This window comes from Tursiops truncatus, chromosome 21, assembly GCF_011762595.2.
Source record: "Tursiops truncatus isolate mTurTru1 chromosome 21, mTurTru1.mat.Y, whole genome shotgun sequence".
NCBI classification, from domain to species: domain Eukaryota; kingdom Metazoa; phylum Chordata; class Mammalia; order Artiodactyla; family Delphinidae; genus Tursiops; species Tursiops truncatus.
The window spans coordinates 26,820,879-26,847,006 of NC_047054.1; the positions used below are offsets into that span (position 1 = coordinate 26,820,879).

Here is a 26,128-nt window from a genome sequence, read left to right on the forward strand (position 1 = left end):
TCATAATCTCATTTCCACTTTCCTTTTATCTTCTCTGACTTGCTTTGTTTCCTCCCACGATTTTATCTTGGCATTTCTGAAAAATGTTGATTTAAAGTTTAGAAAGCTGTTTACTTCAGTGTGAAATTTGATTTTAGTTTTTGATGCAATCTAATTTTTCTAGTTAAATGTATTTAATTTATGTATATATTATCAAAACATTTTTATTTTATATTTTTGTTCTCTGTTATAAAAAGTCGTAAAGATTTCTACATGGAAAAAAAAAACAGGCATGACCTCTGCCCTTATGGAATTTATTCAATGATTTATCCTTAAGTATGATGTTAGTTGTGGGCTTTTTATAGATGCCCTTTGTCAGAATGAGGAAGCGTTCTTCTATTTCCAGTTTGCCAAAGGTTTTTACTGGAATGAGTGATGGCTTGTGCCAAAGACTTCTCTGCATCTAATGAGATGGCAATGTGAGTTTTCTTTATTCTGTTAATATGTCAAATTACATTCATTGTTTTGGTTTTTTTTTATTTCTTGATGTATAGTTGATTTACAATATTGTGCTAGTTTCAGGTGTACAGCAAAGTGATTCAGTTATACATATATATTTTTTTTCTTTTTCAAATTCTTTTTCATTATAGGTTATTACAAGATATTGAATATCATTTCCTGTGCTTTATAGTAAATCCGTGTTGTTTATCTATTTTATATATGGTAGTGTGCATCTATTAATCCCATACTCCCAATTTATCCCTCCCCCTTTCCCCTTTTCTAACCATAGGTTTGTTTTCTATATCTATGAATCTGGGTTTTTTTGTAAATAAGTTCATTTGTACTATTTTTTAGATTCCACATGTAAGTGGCATCTTACAATATTTGTCTTTGTCTGACTTACTTCACTTAGTGTGACAATCTCTAGGTCCATCCATGTTGCTGCAAATGGCTTTATTTCATTCTTTTTTATGGCTGAATAGTATTCCCAATTTTGCTTTTCTGGAGTAAGCCCCACTTGCTCGTAAAATATTATCATTTTATATGTTGCTGGATTTTATTTGCAAATACATATTTTTAAAGTTTGGCATCTGTGTTCATGAGACATATTTGTGTGTAACATATTTATTGCCAGAATATCTTTGTCAGGCTTTGAAATCAGTATTTTGCTATCCTAATAAAACAACTTGGTATGTATTTCCTTCCCTCCTTTCTCAAAATATTTGTGTAGGATTAATAGTATTACCTTCTTACATGTTTGGTAAAATTCATCACTGAAGCAATATGGTCCTGAAATTTTCTTCATGGGAGGATTTTTGATAAATAACTAAAGTATTTTAATGAGTATATGACTCTCAGATTTTATCTTTATCACTTTGCGTAGGTTTTAAATCTCAAGGGAATTTATCCATTTTGTCCAAGTTGTCAAATTTGGTGGCATAAAATTGTTCATAACATTCCCTTAATACCATTTAATATCTGTACATCTATTCTGATATACCATTTTTCATTGCTGATACAATATTGATAATTTATGTCTCTCCTCTCTTTGAAAAAATGCCTATTCAGGTCTTCTGCCCATTTTTTAATCAAATTATTTGTTTTGATATTGAATTATATGAGTTCTTTATATATTTTGGATATTAACCCCTTATCAGATATATCATTTGCAAATATCTCTCCCAATCAGTGGTTTGCCTTTTAGTTTTGTTGATGGTTTCCTTTGCTGTTCAAAAACTTTTTAGTTTGATGCAGTCCCATTTGTTTATTTTTGCTTTGTTGTTGTTGCTGATGAAACAGATCCTATAGATATATGATGCTAAGACTGATGTTAAAGAGCATACTATGCTTTTTTCTAGGAGTTTTATTGTTTCAAGTCTTACATTTAAGTCTTTAATCCATTTTGACTTTATTTTTGTACAGTTTTTGAGAAAATGATCTAGTTTTATTCTTTTACATGTAGCTGTCCAGTTTTCCCAACACCACTTGTTGAAGAGACTGTATTTTCTCCATTGTTTATTCTTGCCTCCTTTGTTGTAGATTAATTGACCAGAAGTGTGTGGGTTTCTTTCTGGGTTCTCTTTTATGTTTCATTGATCTATGTGTTTGTTTTTGTGCCAGCACTGTACTTTTTGATTATTATAGCTTTAAGTTATAGTTTGAAGTTAGAGAGTGTGCTGCTGGTGCCAGCAGCGGTTTCTGCTTGTGACTCCCTTTTCCAGTAAGGTGTTATTCTCTGTATTTTCCTGTTTGTCTCACCAGTGTGGGGCCAGTGGTTTGCCCTGTGTTCTCATTTCACTTATGGAGCCTAGAAGAGCTGTTGAGTTTTGTAGTCTGTTCAGCTTTTTACTTGCTATTAGAAAGGAGTGGCAACTTTCAAGCTCCTTATATGTGGAACCAGAAACCATGACTCATAATTTTCTTAATGCATCATCCCTGCTCACATACACACATTCTGTCATCCTGTTAACCCCAAATCCATTTCAGCTATCATTTCTGTTCCCATTTACAAGAAAACGTGTTTAAAGTAACATATGCATTGCCTTCAAATTAGGTTCCTTTCTTTTCCCTTGTGTCCACTCCAATAGAGTTTTTGCCTATAACACTTTACTGAAATTGCTCTTATCCAATTCACATAAGCACTCCACGTTGGTAAACCTACTGGTCAATTATTAGTTATCTTACTTAATGTAACAGTAACGCTTAACATAATTATTTACTCCTTCCCCTTGGAACTATTTCCTTTACTTGAGTCTCAGGGTATCACACTCTCTTCTTTCTTCTCCTTCTCTGGTTGCTGCTTGTTCATTTCCTCATCTGGTTTTTCCTCATGTCCTTGTCTTCTAGGACTCAGTCTTTAGACCTCCACCCTTTTGTATTTACTCTTATTATTTAGTGATCTTATCAAAGAACCTAGCTTTAAATAGCAGCTCTATGCTGATGTCTCTCACATTTATACGTCAAGACTGGTCCTTTCTCATGAATTCCTATGTATTTACAACTCCCCAACTCTGTTATACTCAGCACATCCTTCAGGAAATAGACATTTCAAACTTAACCTAAACCAAACTGAATCTATGATTTTCCGCCCTAAACGTATTCCATCCAGTCTTCTCCATCTCAGTTAATGGCAAGTGCATGCATCTGGTTGCTTAGGGAAATCTGTCGGGAAATTGGTTAAGAAAGCTTCTTACTTCCACTAAATATATATTCAGAATCCTCTGTTATCAAAATCCCTACTATAACCTTCTTGCCCAAGCAGCCATTTTCTCTTCTGTGAATTATTGCCATAGTCTCATAACTTTTTCTATCTTTGCCAAACCTGAATCTACTCACAACATGCAACCAAGTAGGTCAGATCCTATTACTTCTCTGCACCAAACCTTCTAATGGCTTTTCTCCCAACTCAAAGTAAAGGTCAAAAAGCTTTCAAGAGCCTGGAAGGTCCAGCACAATCAGTCTCACCCATTATCTCTCAAATGTCATCTCCTGCTACCTCTGCTCACTTATTCTGTTCTAGCCACACTCACCTGCTTGCTTTTTATTTTTCCACATTTTATACACATTTAGGACTTTTGCATGCCATGTTTTTATTTCCTGAAATGCCTTCCTCAGATAGTTGTGTGCCTTGTTCCCTTTCCTCCATCAGATCTTTACTTAAATATATTATCAGTGAGGTCTCCCATGATCATCTTATAATTGGAATCTTCCAACTTCTCTAACTCCCTTCCCTTCCTTATTTTTCTTTTAAGAGTTTATCACCTCTCACCATGCTACATTTGTCTATTTATCAGTCTATCTATCTATCTTTCCATTTTTTGTTTCCCCCTCACTCAGCTCTATTTGTGGATAGATTTTTGCTTGTTCTATTTACACATTTAAAATTAATATACATTATGGCAAAGTATTACTTTCTGTATGCAATGGAAAATGGATCTGAAATGTAAATAATAAAATGGCCGTTGTTTGTTGAGGCTTTAGAATATGCCAGCCTCTAGATTAGGAGTTCTACATGTCCTCTCGCTCTCATTAAATCTTCACAACAATCCATTTGGGTAAAACTGGTCTTCCCCAATTTTTCAGGTGAGGACACTAAAGCAAGAGAGAAGAAATAAATTCCCCAAAGTCAAACAACATGTTGGCAATGTCAGTTAGTATCTGAGCCTAGGCATTCTGATTCTAGAGCCCGTACTCTTAGCCACCACACTAACATTTGATCAATAAAACTATAATTGTGCAGATTAAGACCTTCATAACTAATTAATTGATACCAATACACTCTTCTAGGTTTGTGAGATATAAAAAGATGATATAAATAAATTGTCTTTCAATTAACTTTTAAAGATGCCAATAAAATGGTTTTCTTGGGAATTCCCTGGTGGTCCAGTGGTTAGGACTCCACGCTTCCACTGTAGGGGGCACAGGTTCAATCCCTGATCGGAGACAGCACAACCAAAAAAAAAAAAAAAAGTTGGTTATCTCTTTTTAAACACAAACTTTCTTTAAATATTTTTAATCAGGAAAATAAAAGCTTCTAAAATGTTTTTGAATTAAAAATATAGAACCATCATACTTTTCTTTGGTAGATGCCCCATTATGTATTATGCAGTTGATAAAGTAACATTTTTTCTGTCTTGGGTAGCTTCGAATTTATAGCTCTTAAAAACTGCTAAAAGGACACAACTAAAAATTTAATGGGCATTTCAGCTAAGTCTTTTTAAATTTTGTATTAGATTTCCCTTTAGCCTTGGGTAAAGCCATAAAAAAAATTGCCTGCTTAAAAATGTAATGATCACACAGGAACCTTCCTAAAGTCAGCATCAAATAGAATAAAGTATATTTTATTAATGATACAATTCACAAAATTACCAGCCCTGCCACTCTCTGCCCTCCGGGGACACCTCCTCCTCCTATTACATGTACACCAGTCACTGGTGTTTGTTCTGTGTAATTTAACTTTGTGATTGCCTTGAATGCTTAATGAACTAGATTAAGTGAAATGCTGATGAGAATTGTTGAATTCTGTTGGCAAAGCGGACCACTGAAATCCTTGTCTTGAGACAGAGCCCAAGGAATGCAAAGTCCTGATTTGAGGAACTAGAATCAAGAAGGGACATGAGGGCTTCCCTGGTGGCGCAGTGGTTGAGAGTCCGCCTGCCGATGCAGGGAACACGGGTTCGTGCCCCGGTCCGGGAAGATCCCACATGCCGCGGAGCGGCTGGGCCTGTGAGCCATGGCCACTGAGCCTGCGCGTCTGGAGCCTGTGCTCCACAACGGGAGAAGCCACAACAGTGAGAGGCCCACGTACCGCAAAAAAAAAAAAAAAAAAAAAAAAAGAAAGGACATGAGAACTGTTTGTTTTCACTTCTGAAGTGAAGTTTCATGAATGAATGGAGTCAATTTTCAAAGATCCAGTTAGGCCTGGGAATCTGGGCTCCTCTCATGGAATGATGGCCCTGTCTCTACTTAAATGCCTTTTTCTTCCTCAAAATGTAAGTCTAGGATGCATACTAAATTATAATTATAGCCTCTTCCCTCCTGCCTCAATTTGATTGGTTTATTCTTGTCTCAAAACTATGTAAGTTTCTTCCTCAAATTTGTCTCAAAGAAGGAGGAAGTGTATCTCCCTGGGAGAGACTACACAATGATGTAATAACTAAGAAATACCAAGTACTACTTGATATGTTCAACCTTGAGAATTGAGATGCAAAAGATAAAGCCAGGGCAATTTATAATAACAGTTTTCCAATATCTAACATGGATTTCCCTATTGAACTAGAAGAAATGGTCAAAATGGCATGCTGATTGCTTGATAGTAAATTTCTTCTAGCTAACCAAACTTATGCAGAAAAATAATTAGATTTTTTTAAACTTATTTATTCCCCATTGAAAATATGACTCCACTCAGAGGACATAAGCCAATGAGGAGGTAAGTTCTTGTTTCTGAGGTGTCTTAGCATGGAAGAAGAAGCAAATTGTTTTCACAAAAAGGAGCTTTTTGTGTGTATGTGTATGTGATGGCTGCTAAGGGATGTACACAGCAGCAAATCCATACTTATACACTAGAGCTTGTGGGATTATCATTATTTCCATCCTGTTCAGAAGCTACCCTAAAGATCTAACTCTGCACAGAGCCAAACCACATGAGTTTCAGAAGGAGCTTTTAACAAGCATCACATCTGCTGTAAGATACATACTTCACTAGTGCAGAATGCCCTTACCCTGAGATAATTCTACCCCTGATACAGGGTGGGAAATTAGGGAGTGATTCACACTAATTTCAACTGTTCCTTTATTCTAATGTTCCCAATAAGGTGGCTCTTTCTTTCCTTTCATTTATGTTTTCAGTGTCTGGAGTTAAGAGTACTTAATTGGGCTGAATCATGTACTTTAAAAGAATTAAATAGGCTCTCTGTAAATTGCTCCAGCTGGCCCCAAAACCATTTTGAAACACTGCATTAGACAAAGCAACAATTAAATACATGTCAGGAGGCAAAATACAAGTAGAGAAAGACAGATTTTTCTACTCTACTACTTTATGACCTCTGATAGAATTTTTTAACAAATTGTTTAATCTCCAGTACCTAAATATATATGTTCAGTAGAACATTAATTTGTTCAATAAATTAATTCAAAGGATGGAAGAAAATATCAAAAAATGCACATAAGAGAGAAGATAATCTTATGAACGTGTTTTGATTTTTTAATAATATTTTATTAATAGATGCAAAGAACTCTGATTATTCCAAAAAATTAGAGAGGATACAATTATCTGTACTTTATAAAGCTGTCTATTTTATAGTTGTGCTCAGTGTTTAAGAGTAATAAGATACAAAGTCATATTCAATCACACTTATGATTCATATTCACTCAAGTTATTATCCTAAGCAATTCTTTATCACTAATACAAAGAAAGGTCCAGTTTCAAAGATGGGTGAAAGATGGCTGCAGGTGATTACTTATGATGGCAAGGTTGAAATGTTTTCTGAAAAGGTGAAGAAAAACTTAATGATAGGATGTCTAACATAGATGGAGGTAAACTTCAAGAAAAACCTTCACCTAGTTGCAGTTTCAGGAATAGTAGAGTAGTTTGTAACAATTGTAAAATGATATGTAACTATATATACATGAGTATATACACTCATACACATGTGCACATTCATATACATACATTTATTGGATCACACTGGGGAATGACCCAAAACAGGCGAACTTGAGAAGATTTAACCCTTGAAAGAAGTCTGAGAAGAGATTTCAGCTGATGCCCTTTGCCTCAGGCAGCGTTTGGAGTTTGAATTGTGCCAAAAGGAGCTTAGAAAAGACCTCATAGTTATGTAGAAGCCCACTAGGTTCATATCTTAAGAGTAAACACTACATCCCAGGGCTAAGGATATACCTAAAAAGAATGGCAAAGCATTAGATCCCCCACACAAAGTATAACCCATCTGTCAAAAGCAGGTAATCAACCAGTAATTTCACTGCTACTAGAATAAAAATGACTACTTTTAAGAGGAAAATAACGGAATTCAGAGTCTCTACAGAGTATCATCAACAAAATTAAGTATTGACAAACCCACAGCCAACATCATTCTCAATGGTGAAAAACTGAAACCATTTCCACTAAGATCAGGCACAAGACAAGGTTGCCCACTCTCACCACTATTATTCAACAGTTTTGGAAGTTTTAGCCACAGCAGTCAGAGAAGAAAAAGAAATAAAAGGAATCCAAATTGGAAAAAAAGAAGTAAAACTGTCACTGTTTTCAGATGACATGATACTATACATAGAGAATCCTAAAGATGCCACCAGAAAACTACTAGAACTAATCAATGAATTTGGTAAGTTGCAGGATACAAAATTAATGCACAGAAATCTCTTGCATTCCTATACACTAATGATGAAAAATCTGAAAGAGAAATTAAAGAAACACTCCCATTTACCATTGCAACAAAAAGAATAAAATACCAGGAATAAACCTACCTAAGGAGACAAAAGACCTGTATGCAGAAAACTATAGGACACTGATGAAAGAAATTAAAGATGATACAAACAGATGGAGAGATATACCATGTTCTTGGGTTGGAAGAATCAACATTGTGAAAATGATTCTACTACCCAAAGCAATCTACAGATTCAATGCAATTCCTATGAAACTACCAGTGGCATTTTCACAGAACTAGAGCAAAAAATTTCACAATTTGAATGGAAACACAAAAGACCCCAAATAGCCAAAGCAATCTTGAGAAAGAAAAACGGAGCTGGGGGAATCAGGCTCCCTGACTTCAGACTATACTACAAAGCAACAGTAATCAAGACAGTATGGTATTGGCACAAAAACAGAAATATAGATCAACGGAACAGGATAGAAAGTCCAGAGATAAACCCATGCACCTATGATCACCTTATCTTTGATAAAGGAAGCAAGAATATACAAAGGAGAAAAGTCAGCCTCTTCAATAAGTGGTGCTGGGAAAACTGGACAGCTACATGTAAAGGAATGAAATTAGAACACTTCCTAACACAAAATAAACTCAAAATGGATTAAAAACCTAAATGTAAGGGCAGACACTATAAAACTCTTAGAGGAAAACATAGGCAGAACACTCTATGACATAAATCACAGCAAGAGCCTTTTTGACCCACCTCTTAGAGAAATGGAAATAAAAATAAAAACAAGCAAATGGGACCTAATGAAACTTAAAAGCTTTTGCATAGCGAAGGAAACCATAAACTAGATGAAAAGACAACCCTCAGAATGGGAGAAAATATTTGCAAGTGTATCAACTGACAGTGGATTAATTTTCAAAATATACAAGCGACTCATGCAGCTCAATATCAAAAACACAAACAACCCAAACCAAAAATGGGTGGAATACCTAAATAGACATTTCCCCAAAGAAGATATACAGATTGCCAACAAACACATGAAAGGATGTTCAACATCACTAATCATTAGAGCAATGCAAATCAAAACCACAATGAGGTATCACCTCACACTGGTCAGAATGGCCATCATCAAAAAATCTAGAAACAGTAAATGCTGGAGGGGGTGTGGAGAAAAGGGAACCCTCCTGCACTGTTGGTGGGAATGTAAATTAATACAGCCACTATGGAGAACAGTTTGGAGGTTCCTTAAAAAGCTAAAAATAGAACTACCATACAACTCAGCAATCCCACTACTGGGCATATACCCTGAGAAAACCATAATTCAAAAAGAGTCATGTACCACAATGTTCATTGCAGCTCTGTTTACAATAGCCAGGACATGGAAGCAACCTAAGTGTCCATCGACAGATGAATGGATAAAGAAGATGTGGCACACATATACAATGGAATATTACTCAACCATAAAAAGAAACGAAATAGAGTTATTTGTAGTGAGGTGGATGGACCTAGAGTCTGTCATACAGATTGAAGTAAGTCAGAAAGAGAAAAACAAATACTGTATGCTAACATATATGTATGGAATCCAAAAAACAAAAAAAAGTTTCTGAAAAACTTAGGGGCGGGAGAGGAATAACGACACAGACACAGAAGGTGGACTTGAGGACACGGGGAGGGGGAAGGGTAAGCTGGGACGAAGTGAGAGAGTAGCATGGACATATATACACTACCAAATGTAAAATAGATAGCTAGTGGGAAGCAGCCACATAGCACAGGGAGATCAGCTCGGTGCTTTGTGACCACCTAGAGGGGTGGGATAGGGAGGGTGGGAGGGAGATGCAAGAGGGAGGGGATATGGTGATATATGTATATGTATAGCTGATTCACTTGATATACAGCAGAAACTAGCCCAACATTGTAAAGCAACTATAGTCCAATAAAGATGTTAAAAAAAAATAAGTGACTCTGAGGTGACATAGTTATTGGGTTTAGCACACAAGTGTTTTAAAGAAGCTGTTATAATTGTATTAAAATGGTGTTAATAATGAGAGAGGCTATACATGTTTGGGACCAAGGGATAGACGGGAAGTCTCTCTACCTTCCTCTCAGTTTTGCTGTGAACCTAAACTGCTCTAAAATAAGTCTGTAAAAAATAAAATAAAATAGAAAGAATTACTAATGATGTTGGGTGAAGGTGACTTACTATAGTTATGTCCTTGAGGAGATGGAATAAATTCTAATTCTGAGAGTGCCCAGGATAGTAAATGAGGTAGCTGGACATTGTGGAAGCTTTATTCTGATTATTTCTATTTTCTAAGATAATTAGGAAATAAATTATGCACTGAGAGAATTTAAGAGAGAGGAGAAGCTATGAAACATTTTATAGGAGGGTGTTACTTTTTTCTATTACTCTAGTAATTATAATGAGCTATGTTGTGTATAGGAACTGTCTACCAAGCTAGCTGATTATCTGGTTATCTCAAAATATTTTCTCTGTTGCTAAGGTGACTCAAAGACTCAGTTCTGCCACTGTACCGTTTATGGAGAACAAAAAGTATTTGTATCTCTGGCACCTATTTCAGTGTCTGGCACACAGTGGACATTTAAGCAATATTTACCAAATCAATAAATATTTTAGAACCTTACTGTATTTGTGTATATTGCTGATTTTTTACATATATATGTGTTGAATGTGTATCATGTTAGTCCTTGAACCCTTTCCAGCCCCAATTATCTACCTATATCCAGAATACTCTTCCTTCTAAAATTAAAAAAGAAATATACTGTCTTTTAGGGAGTGTTTGACAGCTCACACCCTGTAAATATTCAGATTTGGAAATAGTCTTTTCACTGATCTGTATCTTAGGGCAGATATTTCAACTGTTTCTAGCATACTGTGGGCACGAATAATTCTGACACGGAAGACAACACTGTTTGAAATCAGAGAAATTGTCATTAGAAATTACAGTCCTGGCCTCCCCTGGTGGCTCAGTGGTTAAGAATCCGTCTGCCAATGCAGGGGTCAGGGGTTCGAGCCCTGGTCTGGGAAGATCCCACATGCCGCAGAACAACTAAGCTCGTGTGCCACAACTACTGAGCCTGCGCTCTAGAGCCCACGAGCCACAACTACTGAGCCCATGTGCCGCAACTACTGAAGACCACACGCCTAGAGCCCGTGCTCCACAACAAGAGAAGCCACCACAATGAGAAGCCCGCGCACCACAACAAAGAATAGCTCCCGTTCGCCGCAACTAGAGAAAGCCTGCACGCAGCACCGAAGACCCAATGCAGCCAAAAATTTAAAAAATAAATAAATAAATTTATAAAAAAGAAAAAGAATCAGGATTCCTATTTAAAAAGAAAAAAAAGAAAGAAATTACAGTCCTATTTGGAATGTTGTTTTAACAGTCACATGTCTTATGTCTGTACACTGGGATCACATGTTAAATAAAATATTATTGTCCAGATCAAAGTTAATATATAGTGGGCATTCGATAAATTGTAGCTAGGGAGCCCAGTACATATATATTATATTCCTAATTTTAAGTCAAGCTGATGTTGAAATTTGTCTAGTTGAAGACCACAAGTTACCTTGGGCTATATTTTGATCATGGAAGAATTAGTTGAGTGGAATTCCATTATAATATAAATGTGAGACTCATAGGTACCCACGGACCCAGGGGAAAAGACTGTGATCAAAAGGTTTATGTAGGCTGAAGAAGGCCAGTCACATTCATTGGATGCGTTTTGAACGAGGAGACAAACTGAAAAACAACAGTGGGTGAGTGGACCCACCACTAACCAGTGAGGCTTCTGTAAGTGTTTGGAACAGAAAGAACAGCAGCATATCAGTGAAGGAGATAGCTGTAAACTGCTTGGCCCAGTACTTTACCAACTGGCAGGAGTATGAGAAGCAGCAGTAGAGGAAGCCCTCTAGGGGACTCATTATGCCTTTGTTATGATGCATAATGAGCAGACTAGGCCTCCATCATTTCACAGACAATTCTGCCCAACTGTCAAGTAGGCATTGAAGTCACTTTTAATTTGAAACTTTAAAATATATGTAACCTCTAAATGACAAGGTCGTACTGTATAGCACAGAGAACTATATTCGGTATCCTATGATAAACCATAATGGAAAAGAATATATTTTTTTAAATGTATAGGTATGTATGTATGTATGTATATATATATATGTATAACTGAATCACTTTGGTGTACACAACACAACATTGTAAATCAACTATACTTCAGTAAAAAATAAAGTTAAATTAAAAGTAACCTCATTTGATATTAACCAGCAAATTAGATCATAACAATTAGATTACTGTTACTAATAATCGTAAAACCAACAGCAGGTGACAGTTTCATAGAGGAACTCCAAGGGGAAAACAGAATGGGCCACTATTTCCATCTTATATGATTACCTTGAGTGCCAAGTGTTTCTCTGAAGCTTTTTTTATCTCAGGCATCCAACTAAGACCAAGTTTAATCTTCTAACTTCCAAATTCTGAACGCAAATTCCTACTAGTTTTCAGTTAACTCTTCTTCCCTGCTTTTCCAGAATACTCCATGAGCAACAACAAAAAAGCAGCTGGGGATTTTTGCTCCCTTTTGGAAAAAATGCCAGCATGTCTTTCCTTCCTAGAAAAGCCATAAGCTCCTAGTAGGTAAGTACTATCTGATGCTTGATTTACGGTTCTCTGTAACATCCAACACAATGAGTAGATTTATAATTGAGGGATTGGTTAGTTGTAAAAACACATTTTATAGTGGGCAGAGAACCCAGGAATGAAGAAAGCTCTCTGTCACAGCTGGAATTTCCAATATCCCTGCGGTGCTAAACATGAGTTCCCTGTTGCTTTACTTATCTGACATCTATTTCTCATCCGCCATCACCAACTGCTACCACTGGTGTTTTACTGTTTTTTACGTTGACTTTCTTTGCTGTCTCCCAACCCCCCCCAAAAAAAAATCACCCTGAAGACAATTTTGTGTTGCTTTTTGGTGTAAAATGCCAAGTCTGTAAAAATGTAGTTTATACAAAAACCAAAAGGGAAAACTAAAGGCAGTTGGCCTAAAAACTTCACTTGACATGTCCTAACATCACCTCTTTTGAACCTTTCTTCTTGCTTTTGTTATTCTGTTCTATGACAGCAGCTATATTTAGTACCTCGTGCTATCTCCATTCTTAAAAGTGAAGAAAATGTTAATTGTGTCAAAGGCTAAGCATCATTTAATTACCCTTTTTAAAGAATGTTAAAGGCATTGAAAATATTTAACCACCAGGTGAATTTCAGAAAAGTAGCAAGATTAGGCAGTACATTGTTCCAATTCAATGAGCAGCAGACTGGGTTTAAAGAATGTAAGTGAATGGAAGAGAAAATGTGATTAAAATGTCAGCCCTGCCAGTGGTCGATTACTTTTCCCAAAATATACTAATAGAGTTCCTCAAGCAGTTTATTGTGTCTCTTATCTCCACCATCACCTTTCTTTTTGGGGCAAGTAAGGCCTCCAGTACAGTTTCCCAAATAGTTTCTCACTATTGAAACAGAGGTAAGTCTTCAAAAATTACGTAATTACGATTTGACAATGAAACACTTGAATGTTCTGTCCCGGTTTATCTTTCTAATAGGAATTTTAGCCCTAAGAGTTTTCAGCCACCTAATTCTCTGCCTCACATTCTTAATGGACTGAAAAAAATGGTGTGGGTGATTGGGTAAATGGGGTAGAAATGACTCAAAAGTGTTAGATCGATAGTAGGGTAGGGTAAAACTTGATATGCAGATTAAGTTCGAGGTTTGAAGAGCAGGTGCTCCCCATCATACCTCTTACTCTGAAGGAGCTCCTCTGATGTCAGGCCCCCCAGCATAACGCACTACCACCATCTGTGCTTTTCTAATTCACTGTCTCTAAGTTAGTACTTTGAAGTATTTGATTTAATTATCTATTCACTTCAACCACACGTGTGTGTGTGTGTGTGTGTGTGTGTGTGTGTGTGTTGGGGAAAGAGGATTAAAAAAATGAAATAGCATATTGTCCTTTTCCTAAAAGGTTCAGTCTTCCTAAGACACATTTATATAAACAAACTAAAGCCTGCACCAAATGCACTGGAACATAGAAGAAATAATACCCAGCTCTACATGGGGAAACCAGCAAAAGCATCACAGACACAAAAAGTTTGAGTTTGATACAATAAATGATAAGTAAAACACCCCACTAGAGAGACCAGCAAGAACAAATGCACAATGGCATCAGAGTCAATGGTACAGCCAAGAAAATGCACCGAGTTGGGATGGTGGTAGTGCAGGGTACATGGGGGAAGGGCAGGGATTGCAACAATTGAAACTATTAAAAAATTAAGATTGGGCACAGACCATGAGAAAAGATTGTTATCACTGATAGAAAGCTCCTGAAGAAGGATTTGGTAAAGAAAATTATGTGATTGCTTATTCTGATGGGCAAGTGTCGGTAAGATTAGAGTCAAGGAAACTAATTAGAAGGTCATCTCAAGGGTTCGAAAAAAAGAAGACAAAAACCTTTTGTGAAGTCAATAGCACTGGTTATGAAAAAGAGTAAACAGTTTGAGACATTTGAAATTGAAATTCACATAATAGAGTTGTACAGAAAGATGAAAAAGTGTAGTAGAGGGACTTCCTGGTTCTTGACTTGGGCTTCTGCATCAGTTACAGTGCCGTCAATAAAATTGAGAATATAGGAGGAGGAGCAAGCTTGAGTGAAAGAGATACTGTTCAGATTTGAACATGTTGATTTTGAGGTATTTGTGGGATTCCTCAGGCGTTGAACCTATCAGGCACTTAAGTATATGTTTGTAATTCAGGAAAGAATTCTGGTCTGGAAACTTGGATGCAAGGATCATCAGAAGAGAGGTGTTAATGGAAGCTGTGTCTTGGTATGAGAAAGTATTCAGGATCCTTACCAACCCACCTCAACATACAATTCCAGAATCCCCTATCATTGTTTCTCTAAGCAATTCCTTTCCTACAGAGAGCATATTCTTGTCATTATCTTGACACAAACTGTATGCATTTTTACCCCCATGCCCTTGTTCATACTATTGGTAGTTCCTAAAAAGTCCTCTTCCTCCTTCTTGACTTTCAATATGCTATTTTTCCTTTAAAATAAACCCAAGTCTCTCTTAGTCTAGGAATCGTTTCATGGCTAATTTAGTTACACTAAATATTATCACTACTTGTTTTGAATTCCTAAAGGATATACTATCTGTCTCAACTATTAGTTACTTATATCCTGGTTAGTATTAATTTATAATTTTATAACAGTTTGTACAAATGTATAATTTAATGCACATATTCATAATATATGTGCAAGTATTTTTTATGTCTTTTGTAAGTTATTATTTTTGAAGACTATAGATTATACCCTATGAAGGTATATGTAATATACTATATCACATATGTCATAGGTATACCACAATTTTACTATCAGTCTTGTGATATACATATTATAATAATTATACTACTAATGCTGCTTACACAACCTCTTTAAAAAATGGTTGTAAGGGTCAAATGAAACAATTTGTAAAAAGTACTTTGTAATTGTGAAGAATTTTATAAATTTAAGAAAAATTATATTATTTAAATGATAAATATATGAGATTTATATACATTGTCACATCCTATATGCACAATGAATGATCATTAGAAATAAAAGTTTTGGATCAACTGATGTAATATTACAGACCAGACCTTGTGAAACATGGCTTCAGAGACTTAGACTGTTGGCCTTTAGAAGTAGGATCCTCATTTTGGGATGAGGGAAACTTTTGTATTCTGAACTAAATCAGAACAAAAGAAAAGAATTCCAGATTCTCAGTTGTTCTGGAGAATGTCATGTTAGTTATTTCCTCCTTGTACTCTTTTAGAATTACGTTAAAAAAATAGTGTTCACTTATACACATTCTTTAGAAAATAGAAATGACCATAGTAAACAACTTTTTAAAATAAGAAGAAACTTGGAAATCCTCTCTACCTGTCTTGTAGACTTATAAAATTTTAGTAATAAAGACAGTGTAGGGCTTCCCTGGTGGTGCAGTGGTTAAGAATCCGCCTGCCAATGCAGGGGACATGGGTTTGAGCCCTGGTCTGGGAAGATCCCACATGCCACGGAGCAACTAAGCCCATGTGTCCCAACTACTGAGCCTGCGCTCTAGAGCCCGTGAGCCACAACTACTGAAGCCTACGCACCACAACTACTGAAGCCTGCGTGCATAGAGCCCGTGCTCTGCAACAAGAGAAGCCACTGCAATGAGAAGCCTGTGCACTGCAACAAAGAGTAGCCCCCGCTCGCCGCAACTAGAGAAAGCCCACGCACAGCAACAAAGACCCAACGCAGCCAAAAATAATAAGTAAGTAAAATAAATAAATTTTTAAAAAATTGTCAAGGTGAGGGAACACAAGACTTTGGTAAGGAATGCAGGAACAGTAAACCTTTGGAGAAAGCCAATTTTCAATGAAAATTAAGAGATAGAAAGAGCACTAATGGAAAAGTTTCAATCATAGGGAAATTTCATTGCTTAAAGTACCACAAGGTTTCCCTATAGCACAACTAAAAGGAGCTAGGAGGAGAGATGGAAAATGTGGAGAGCTCTGAAGGCAGGAAGTCTAACCCGAAAAAAAAGTGGGAGTGGACAGGAAGGAAAGGATTTGCTCCTACAATAGTTAAGTATTGATAATTGGCATGAAGGAAGTGTTGTATAAGAACTAGATATCTTAGCTCTATTCAGCTCTTCTTTGCTAAATTCATTTCACATCACTACTCATAGATAATACTTTAATATTGAAAACTAAATCACTGAGGGTTGGTAGAGAAAAAAGATTATAAAGGAAAGTGAGGAAGAAATTTAGATTTCAACCAATTTTTACAATAAGGAAAATGAATTTAATGAAGTTAAATAACCTGTCTAAACTTCCTCAGCTTGGGAATAGAACTCATGTCTTTTAACTGTACTGCTCCTAATTAACTATCAATCAAAAGACTCATATTTTTGCCCCATCTGTGCTATGAGCTAGCTTTCTTTGATTTATTTTTAATCACTACATGCTTTTTTCCTTTTATTATTATTTTACATATAAGTCACACAGAAAGGCAGTGTTTGCCTCTCTCTGTGTCTCCTGGTGGTAGTGTAAATTCAACCTGGGAACTTATGCTAGCAATACTGCGTGGAGTTTCATTTCTTTTCTCAAGTAGAATGGTGAGGTTAACCTTTGATTTTGAATTCAGGATTCTCACATTTCCACTAAATTTTTGATCAACACATTATTTTATTAAAATTGCAAACAGCTGTGGGGTTTTCTTTCTGGCCTGCTATTTTTCTTTTATTTCTCATATTCTTCCCCTGAGGAATAGCATGTAACACATTAATAGACTTTGCCACTGACAAATGTTTAAACTTAATAAAGTCAGTTCCTCTTTCTGGTCTGTAAGTCATTTACATGTGAAGTGAGGAAATTGTACTACACTATTCCTCAAGTCATAAAAGAAGATGTAAGAATTTGCTGTGAAAACCTTCATCTATCCTATTTACTGTTCCTTTTCGCCACCAAAGCTCAAAGTGTTAGATTTTCCCCAACTTCCAGGGATTCAGAATTCTGTTTAGTTCTGAAATGTATAGCAGACAGTGTCTACCCTAAGGTCATGCTGCAGTAACAAATAGCCCCCAAATTGCAATCTGTATCCAAAGGGGCACAACGTTTGAGTTATGCAGGATAAATAAGTTCTGCAGATCTAAAGTACAGCAATGTGACTATACAGTTGACAATACTGTATTGTATACCTGAAATTTAGTAAGAGAGTAGATCTAAAGTGTTCTTACCACAAAAGAAAAGAAAAAAAGTTGAAAAAAGGTCACTAAATGAGGTAATGGATATGTTAGTTTGTAGTTTGACAACATACATATATATCAAAACATCAGGTTGTATACCTCAAATGTATACCATTTTTACTTGTCAATTAAAGGTGAAGGTAAAGGTTACCATTCATACAACGTCCGCTGTGAGTCTGAATGAATTCCAAGTTAATTTTCTTCCACATGAAAACTCAGCATTCCAGTCTGTTCTAATCTCATGACACCTCCACAGCAGCACATGCTATCAAGATCTCTGGGTGAACTAGAGAGTCAAGCATTGAAAACAAAGTGCTTTGCAAGAAAGTGACATGTAGTGCTTTTGCTCACATTTTATAGGACAAACAAGTCCTATGGCCCTGCAGAAATTCAAGGGATAGGGAAATGCAACTCTCCTAATGTTTCCTGATGAAAGAACGGGCTAATGGGGGATAGTTGAAATACCCACATGAAATAGAAAAGTAGCATTTAAATTCCATTTTTCCCTAGTTTAAGTGCTCACAATAGCCAGTAATAATTCAATATTCTAGGTGTTCTTGTATTAACATGCTATTAAAATGTTTATAGTAATGTACAGGTGCTCTTGTCTTAGTTTAAACACTAGCTTAAGGAAATTGGTTGCTTTCAAAATGGTTATAAACAAAAATTATTTGAGATTTATGAACTTTAAACCATTAGTGCCCATGAATTTAATTCTCTGTGTACATTTTCAAATTCTGGGTGTTTTATTATTTTCTGAGTTGGTTTTTTTTTTAATAAATTTATTTATTTTATTTATTTATTTTTGGCTACGTTGGGTCTTCATTGCTGAGCGTGGGCATTCTCTAGTTGCGGTGAGCAGGAACTACTCTTTGCTGCAGTGTGCGGGCTTCTCATTGCGGTGGCTTGTCTTGTTGCAGAGCACGGGCTCTAGGTGCACGGGCTTCAATAGTTGTGGCACGTGGGCTCAGTAGCTGTGGCTCGTGGGGTCTAGAGCGCAGGCTCAGTAGTTGTGGCGCACAGGCTTAGTTGCTTTACGGCATGTAGGATCTTCCTGGACCAGGGCTCAAACCCGTGTACCCTGCATTGGCAGGTGGATTCTTAGCCACTGCGCCACCAGGGAAGCCCCTGAGTTGGGTTTTTCTGTTTGCTTTATTTGTCTTGTTTTGTTTTAGTCTGTAAAAATATGTAGGATCTAAAAGTCACTTATCCAATCTGGAAATCTTTTGTATTAAAATTATAATTATTGGGTGGCCAAAAGGTTCGTTCGGTTTTTTCCGTAACATGGCTCTGGTAGCACTTAGTTGTCTTTAACTTCATTCGAAACAATTTTGTTAGATTGTATGTGACAGCTGTCATATCAGCGTGCATTAAAAAAAAGACATCAAAATTGGTGAATTTTTATGTAGCCATTTTAATATTGAAGATGGAAGGAAAAATCAACATTTTCGGCATATTATGCTTTATTATTTCAAGCAAGGTAAAAACGCAACTGAAACACAAAAAAAGATTTGTGCAGTATATGGAGAAGGTGCTGTGACTGATTGGACGTGTCAAAACTGGTTTGTGCAGTTTCATGCTGGAGATTTCCTGCTGGATGATGCTCCTAGTCTGGTAGACCAGTTGAAGTTGATAGCGATCAAATTTAAGCAATAACTGAGAACAGTCAGTGTTATACCACGTGGGAGATAGCCGACATACTCAAAATATCCAAATCAAGCATTGAAAATCATTTGCACCAGCTTGGTTATGTAAATCACTTTGCTGTTTGGGTTCCACGTAAGTTAAGCGAGAAAACTTTCTTGACTATATTTCTGCATGCGATTCTCTACTGAAATGTAATGAAAACGTTCCGTTTTTAAAACAAATTGTGACGGGTGATGAAAAGTGGATACTGTACAAAAATGTGGAACAGAAGAGATCATCGGGCAAGTGAAATGAACGACCACCAACCACACCAAAGTCCGGTCTTCATCTAAAGAAGATGATGTTGTGTATATGGTTGGATTGGAAGGGAGTCCTCTATTATGAACTCCTTCTGGAAAACCAAATGATTAATTCCAACAAGTACTGCTCCGAGTTAGACCAACTGAAAGTGGCACTTGACGAAAAGCGTCCAGAATTAGTCAACAGAAAATGCATAATCTTCCATCAGGATAATGCAAGACCACATGTTTCTTTGATGACCAGGCAAAGACTATTACAGCTTGGCTGGGAAGTTCTGATTCATCCGCCATATTCATCAGACATTGCACCTTCGGATTTCCATTTATTTCAGTCTTTACAAAATTCTCTTAATGGAAAAAATTTCAGTTCTCTGGAAGACTGTAAAAGGCACCTGGAACAGTTCTTTCCTCAAAAAGATAAAAAGTTTTGGGAAGATGGAATTATGAAGTTGCCTGAAAGATGGCAGAAGGTAGTGGAACAAAAGGGTGAATACGTTGTTTATTAAAGTTCTTGGTGAAAATGAAAAATGTGTCTTTTATTTTTATTTAAAAAACTGAAGGCATTTTTGGCCTACCCAGTACAATAATTTAAGGATACAATTCTTAGCCTGTTTTTCCAGTCCTATATTAAAAGAAAATGTTCCTAGCAGTACTCTTCAAAAAGGGAATTAGGGGGCTTCCCTGGTGGCGCAGTGGTTGAGAGTCCGCATGCCGATACAGGGGACATGGGTTCGTGCCCCGGTCCGGGAGGATCCCGCATGCCGCAGAGCAGCTGGGCCCATGAGCCGTGGCCGCTGAGCCTGCGCATCTGGAGCCTGTATTCCGCAACGGGAGAGGCCACAACGGTGAGAGGCCCGCATACTGCAAAAACAAACAAACAAAAAGTAATTAAAAAGGAATTAGGAAGGAATTGCAAGATAAATATCACATGTGAAAAGTTTGGAGTTCTCACCACCTATGTGACAAAATTGCCCCAAATTTACTCAATTAGGCTGAAATGAAATAGGATGTCTGGATCTATGCTTTGGGATTTTCCTGAAGATGTATCTTACCACTGGCCTCTTTATTTTCCTTGATTTGCACTTTATCTATGGAGAGTGGAGCCCTAACCAGGAGCCTGCCAAGACACAATGGGTATTTTCCCAGAATGCTTCATGGTGAAGTTAGTAGACTAAACAATCAATTTATATGCCTTTCCCAGGCCCTTTCTCATATACTATGTTCCCACAATGATTGCTAAGTGGACAAGTGGGACTCATGATTCAGGTCCTTTACCCACAGTTGATTGGACCAGGCACAAGGAATCATGTGACCCCCCCAAAAAAGTAAGAGGTAGAGTCTATGCCTTGGAGCTCCTGAGGGCTTTCCAAGTCTGGCTCAGGAATACCCTGAAAACCAACTATACTGCCATCTCTGGGTTCCTTAAGATATTGCTTTAACTTTGAAAAACAAATGTAGCTTTTCAGGTGTTTGTTTTGCTTAAAGTAGTTTCCATACCTTTATGTCCCTTTAAAACCAAATTATCCCTGATGAAGACACTAGGCATATGCCAGATAATAGCAGGTAACAATTTTGAGCACTTACTATGTTTCACACACTATTCTAAGCACTTTATATCTATCAATTCTTCAATCCTCACCACTGCCTAAGAGAGTTGCTAATATTATCCCAATTTACAAATAAAGAAACCAAGGCACAGGAAGGTTAAATCACCTGCCAAAATCACAGAGCTAATAAGTGGCACAGCCAGGATTCAAACCATTATTGAGTCCAAGTTTGTACTGCTCAGCACACGACAGGCCAATAAATCGAGAGATGAGGTGTTGGGGCAGGGAATAGTGGCTTTATTTGGAAAGCCAGAAGACCAAGATGATGGACTAGTGTCCCAAAGAGCCATCTCACCCGGATTAGAATTCAGGCTTCTTTTATCCTAAAAGGGAAGGGGTGTGGCTGGTTGTTGCCAACTTCTTGGTGCTGGAATCCTGGTGCCAGAATCCTTTGTTTTTCCAGCTGTCCATGTGGCTCTGGTCACAATGTTCTATAAATCTCCAACAAGATAAATGTTATTCTCTGTTCTGCAACTTTTTTATCTCTGTATGAATGGAAAAGAGTTACACATTTAAAGGTCAGGGTCTTGAGAATGGGCTCTCCTGTATATTTCAGGCTACAGGCAACATTCTTTTACACAAAGTGCAGAGCCAGCATGACTCAGCACAGGCAAGAGAGCACAAGGGTTAGGGCTAAATGAATAGATCCAATATGGAGTCAGGCTTGTTCTTCTCTGTTACAAAACCTATGAAGTCTGATTCTAGAGCACGTGCTTTAGCCTTTGGAGGTAATAGCTCTTGGTGTCTCTCTGCTTGGGTTTATATTCACTAATGCCGAAAGCAGAATATGGTAGGTCTGAGAAGTTCCAAAGTAGAGAGCCTCCAGAATAAGACATCTAGGAAGCATTGGGGTGATGGGAGAGTATGAGATCCGGCGATGCCAGGAACTAGCATACTGTGATCAGAACACTCCATTGAATGCCTGAGAAGTTTGCTGACATTCTTGCTTGGAGCAATGGTGTGGAGTGGAGTATGAAAGCTGGGCCCGGTGGAGGTAAGAGCGTTGCTTTTGCTTTTGCTCTTGCCTTTTAGCGTCTCAAGAGTTTATAAATTAAGCCACCAGCTTATAAACATGAATCATTTGCTGAGTGACTAGGTTCTGCAAGGTTTTACTTTCCCCAGAACATAACTGATTCAAATGTTTTGAACTATATCCTTTCTATTGCTAATAAACTTTGAGTACTGACTGGCGAAGATTAAACAAATAAATAATAGAGAGGTTTTTTTATAATTTTATAATCAGGTAACTCCAACAGTTGAATTAGTCTCCAGCACTTCCTTACCAGACTCGGTACAGACTAAACATTGTGCTACCTAACAAATTTCTGCACAGATACTGCCACAAGTCATGCTTCTGATTTCCTCCCCCTTGACAAGAGACATCGGATATTTTGTGAAGTGGGGCTGATTTTTATCCCCTGCATTAAACAGAGCACCTTTTTTTTTTTTTTTACCTCCATCATACTCCGTTCCTTCATGGGAAACACTCAGCATGACTCATGGTACCTGCCGGTGCTTATTACCTTGGGCTGTGTAAGAGGTAAAATAAAAATGATCAGATTTAAAGGGCCAGAAGTAATGAGAATGCGGAAAGAAAATCACCTGGAATAAATTGTTATATGAGGACATGGTAAATGCCCCGTAGCAAAGTGCTGAGGCTTGACAGTGCTTTCAGGCCCCCACTTCATGTGGAGGTAAAACAACATTTCTTGTATTCTAGGCAGTGGGAAACAAGTCAGTGACCCGGCAGGGAGAAACGCTTGTGATTGCTCCAATCCTTACATCTAGAAGTAATCTCGTCAGAATCATTGCAGGATATAGAGAATACCTTACTAGTAACAGGTGAACACAAAGTTTAGTACCCAGGTTGGGATAAAGGACATAATGTTGATGAATGTGTCTATAAGATGTTCACAAATGGAGACCACTGAGAATACGATTCACTTTGCCTTTTACCAGTAAAGTCAACATGCTTTTTAAAAATTTGAAGACTGAAATTATGGACAAGCTTCTTGTGCAACATTGTGTCACCCTTTCCGTACCTTAGAGGTACGGACTCCATGAGTCTACACTTTGGGCTCTCATTTGAGAAGTTACAAAGTACTACAGCCCTTGTTGTGAGCCTTTAACTACTGCAGTAATGGCCCCTTTTCATCAACTTACGGGGTTTTTTTTTGATTTTTTGTGTTTTTGGGTTTTTTGGCAATTTTAGAGGATTATCCATCAATTTCATGGGGAAAAAGGAGATATTTCATATCAATCGGTTTTATAATCTACAATTTTCTTATCTGTTAGGCTCTTCTGTCATTGGTCTGACTAGGGATTCCCAAACATTAATGAATATGAAAATTACTTGGTGAGATAAAGCATTTATACAGATTCCTGGGATTGTCCCCAGTAGCTCTGGGTGAGGTCTTGAAAACTAATTTTTTTAACAATGACTCAGCTGATTCCTGTGTAGGTGCTCCAAGGACCAGCCTTTGGGAAACATGCTCCCAGAATGACCAAGTTTGCAGGGCACGTTGCTTAGGAATAACCCTAGCCTGTACTCTGCCAAATACCAATGTGGGCTTAGGTTCAGAGAAGAGCTGGAGAACAAAAGAGGATGGAACATGAGAGACCACCACAGGCCCATGATGCCTCCGTCTCCGTGCCTGGGCTGGCTGCCCTGCAGTGGGAAGTCTCATTTTTAATGAGCAGAGAGGGACTTAAAAGCAAGTTCCCAGGAAGGTGAAGTTTCCTAACATCTTAGATCTATCCATTCTAGTGGTCAAAATCTCACACATCTCCAGTGAGATCACCAAGATTATTCAAGGTGATGAGATGAGCCATCTCCTGCTGGTGATCTGCAGACTCAAAACAGTACCCTTCTCCTCTCTATTTTTTTATGGCCTGAAAATCCCAGGGAAGAATGTCTCTCATTGATGCTGTTCTTTACTTAAGGTTACAAGGCATACCAACACATTTTGATATAGTTTTGTTGTCACTGCTATCAAGTCCCCCAAAGTTCCACTTTTGATCAGTAGAAGACCTAAATCCCAAGAGGAAACCAGTGATCGTTCAGTCAGTGGCCAAACAGCTGTATATCACATGGCTAACTTTGCTCCGTATGCCACGTACCCTATTTGTGATCAGAATTGCACCTTAGTGCATATGAAAAAAATAGACCTACTGCAAAAATCAAATCCAAAATTTGTATTTTGTAAACATTTTGTGGGGGAACTGTTACATTATGTACAGTATTTCACTTAAAAAAATTTAAAAATCTATTTTGCCAAACAATTTAATGAACCCCCCAGTATACACAGTCCACTAAACAAAGCCCTCTAATACTAGTATCTAAGGGAACCAAGTATGAAAGCCCAGTGGAATGAGGACCTTGTAATTCGTTAAATTCAACCCCCAACTGCCTGTGTGAATTAACAGGAAGATGTTTCCCTTCTTAATAACCACCAGCTCCTATATGTTCCTTTCCTCTGAAATCTAAAATAAAAATGGGAAATATTTTTGGCTCCTGAATTGATTAACTGCTTGACCAACATTTACAGAAGGTATCCGTTAGGACCTATGAGAGCAATTTCTTAAAATAATTACTTACAATTTGTCTTCTACTTGCCTAAAGTGATCCTTTCCCTTAAGTGCAGTGAGGTAACTGAATGTCAGGGCTATTTCTTTCATGGCCAACGACGAGCCTTGCTCTAAGGGCAGTGGCCTCGTCCATTTTAGATGACATTCCCTGGTAACATGTCATGTCTGACACTTAACCCTTTTACAACTCGGTGAAAATTCAGGCCGCTGCTGTTTTAATGCCTATGGGAGAATCAAATGTGCTCAAGAATGTAATCACTCCTTGTTAAGAGAAATCTTAGCCTTCAAGTAGCCTGTTTTTAATGTTTTTGGAAGCTCACAGCTGAGAGTAGATAAATCTGTCAGTATATTTCTCACGTTAAAGTTTAATTGTATTACTTTTGCAGAATAGTGGGCTAGTTCATGCAGATGACTTGCTTTTACACCAAATATGGGAATATGAGAAGAAGTCAAAGACACAAAAACAGAATCTTGGAAGAGTAAAGTATAATAGGGATTTAGAGACGATAGTGTGGAATCTCCTCATTTTACAGATGAGGAAAATGAGGTTCAGAGAAAAGTGTCCCTGCTCTCCAAATACATCACACTTTCCAGCGACTATTTGTCCTACCTCTACCTGGAACTTTCAGCTCTCGTTCTTCCATTTGATCAGCTTCTACATACTCTAAATTCTCAACTCAAGGCTGCAAGTCCATATCACTTTTTTCTTGTGATGTACATCTACTGTAGTCTAATAATATTTTATTAAATAATTGTCTGCATGTTTATCTCTTTGGGGCAGTGTCTTAATTATCTTTTTATTCTCAGTTCCAACTACAATGGATTGTACAGAGAAGCTACTGAAAAGAAGTCATCTGAGTGACTTGCTTGAGGTCACACAAGTAGCCATTAAGAAGCACCACTGATTCATTGTGTATGTGTTAACTCTATTCTGCTAAGTACTATTTCTATTATACTTTGTTATATTGACTCAAAGATTGTAGAAGCATTGGCTATGTCTGTTATGTTTCTCATTTTATCAGGCTACATCTGGAAAAGGTATAAAGTGTTGAAAAGACTTAGGTGCTTTTTTTTTTAATGACACTGGATCTCATCTTTATAGAAATGAGAAACAAACAGAACAAGATCTTGGAATTTAAACAGCATAGGATTAAAATTCTGATTCTCCCACTATTTGTGGAATTATTCAGCTAATATGAACTGTCTGCCTGAGCTGCTGTTCAACTCATCTGGATCTCCCTTTCTAAAAGGGATATTGTAAA

General features: G+C 37.3%; 1 long non-coding RNA gene across 1 annotated transcript in view; it reads left to right on the top strand.

Moving 5' to 3' along the window:
* Positions 1–12,425: 12,425 nt before the first annotated feature.
* Positions 12,426–26,128, top strand: part of LOC141277457 (uncharacterized) — a 123,029-nt gene continuing 109,326 nt past the window's right edge. Inside the window, exon 1 of the long non-coding RNA XR_012328873.1 lies at positions 12,426–12,533. This is a non-coding gene — a long non-coding RNA (uncharacterized lncRNA). The remainder of the gene's footprint in view (positions 12,534–26,128) is intronic.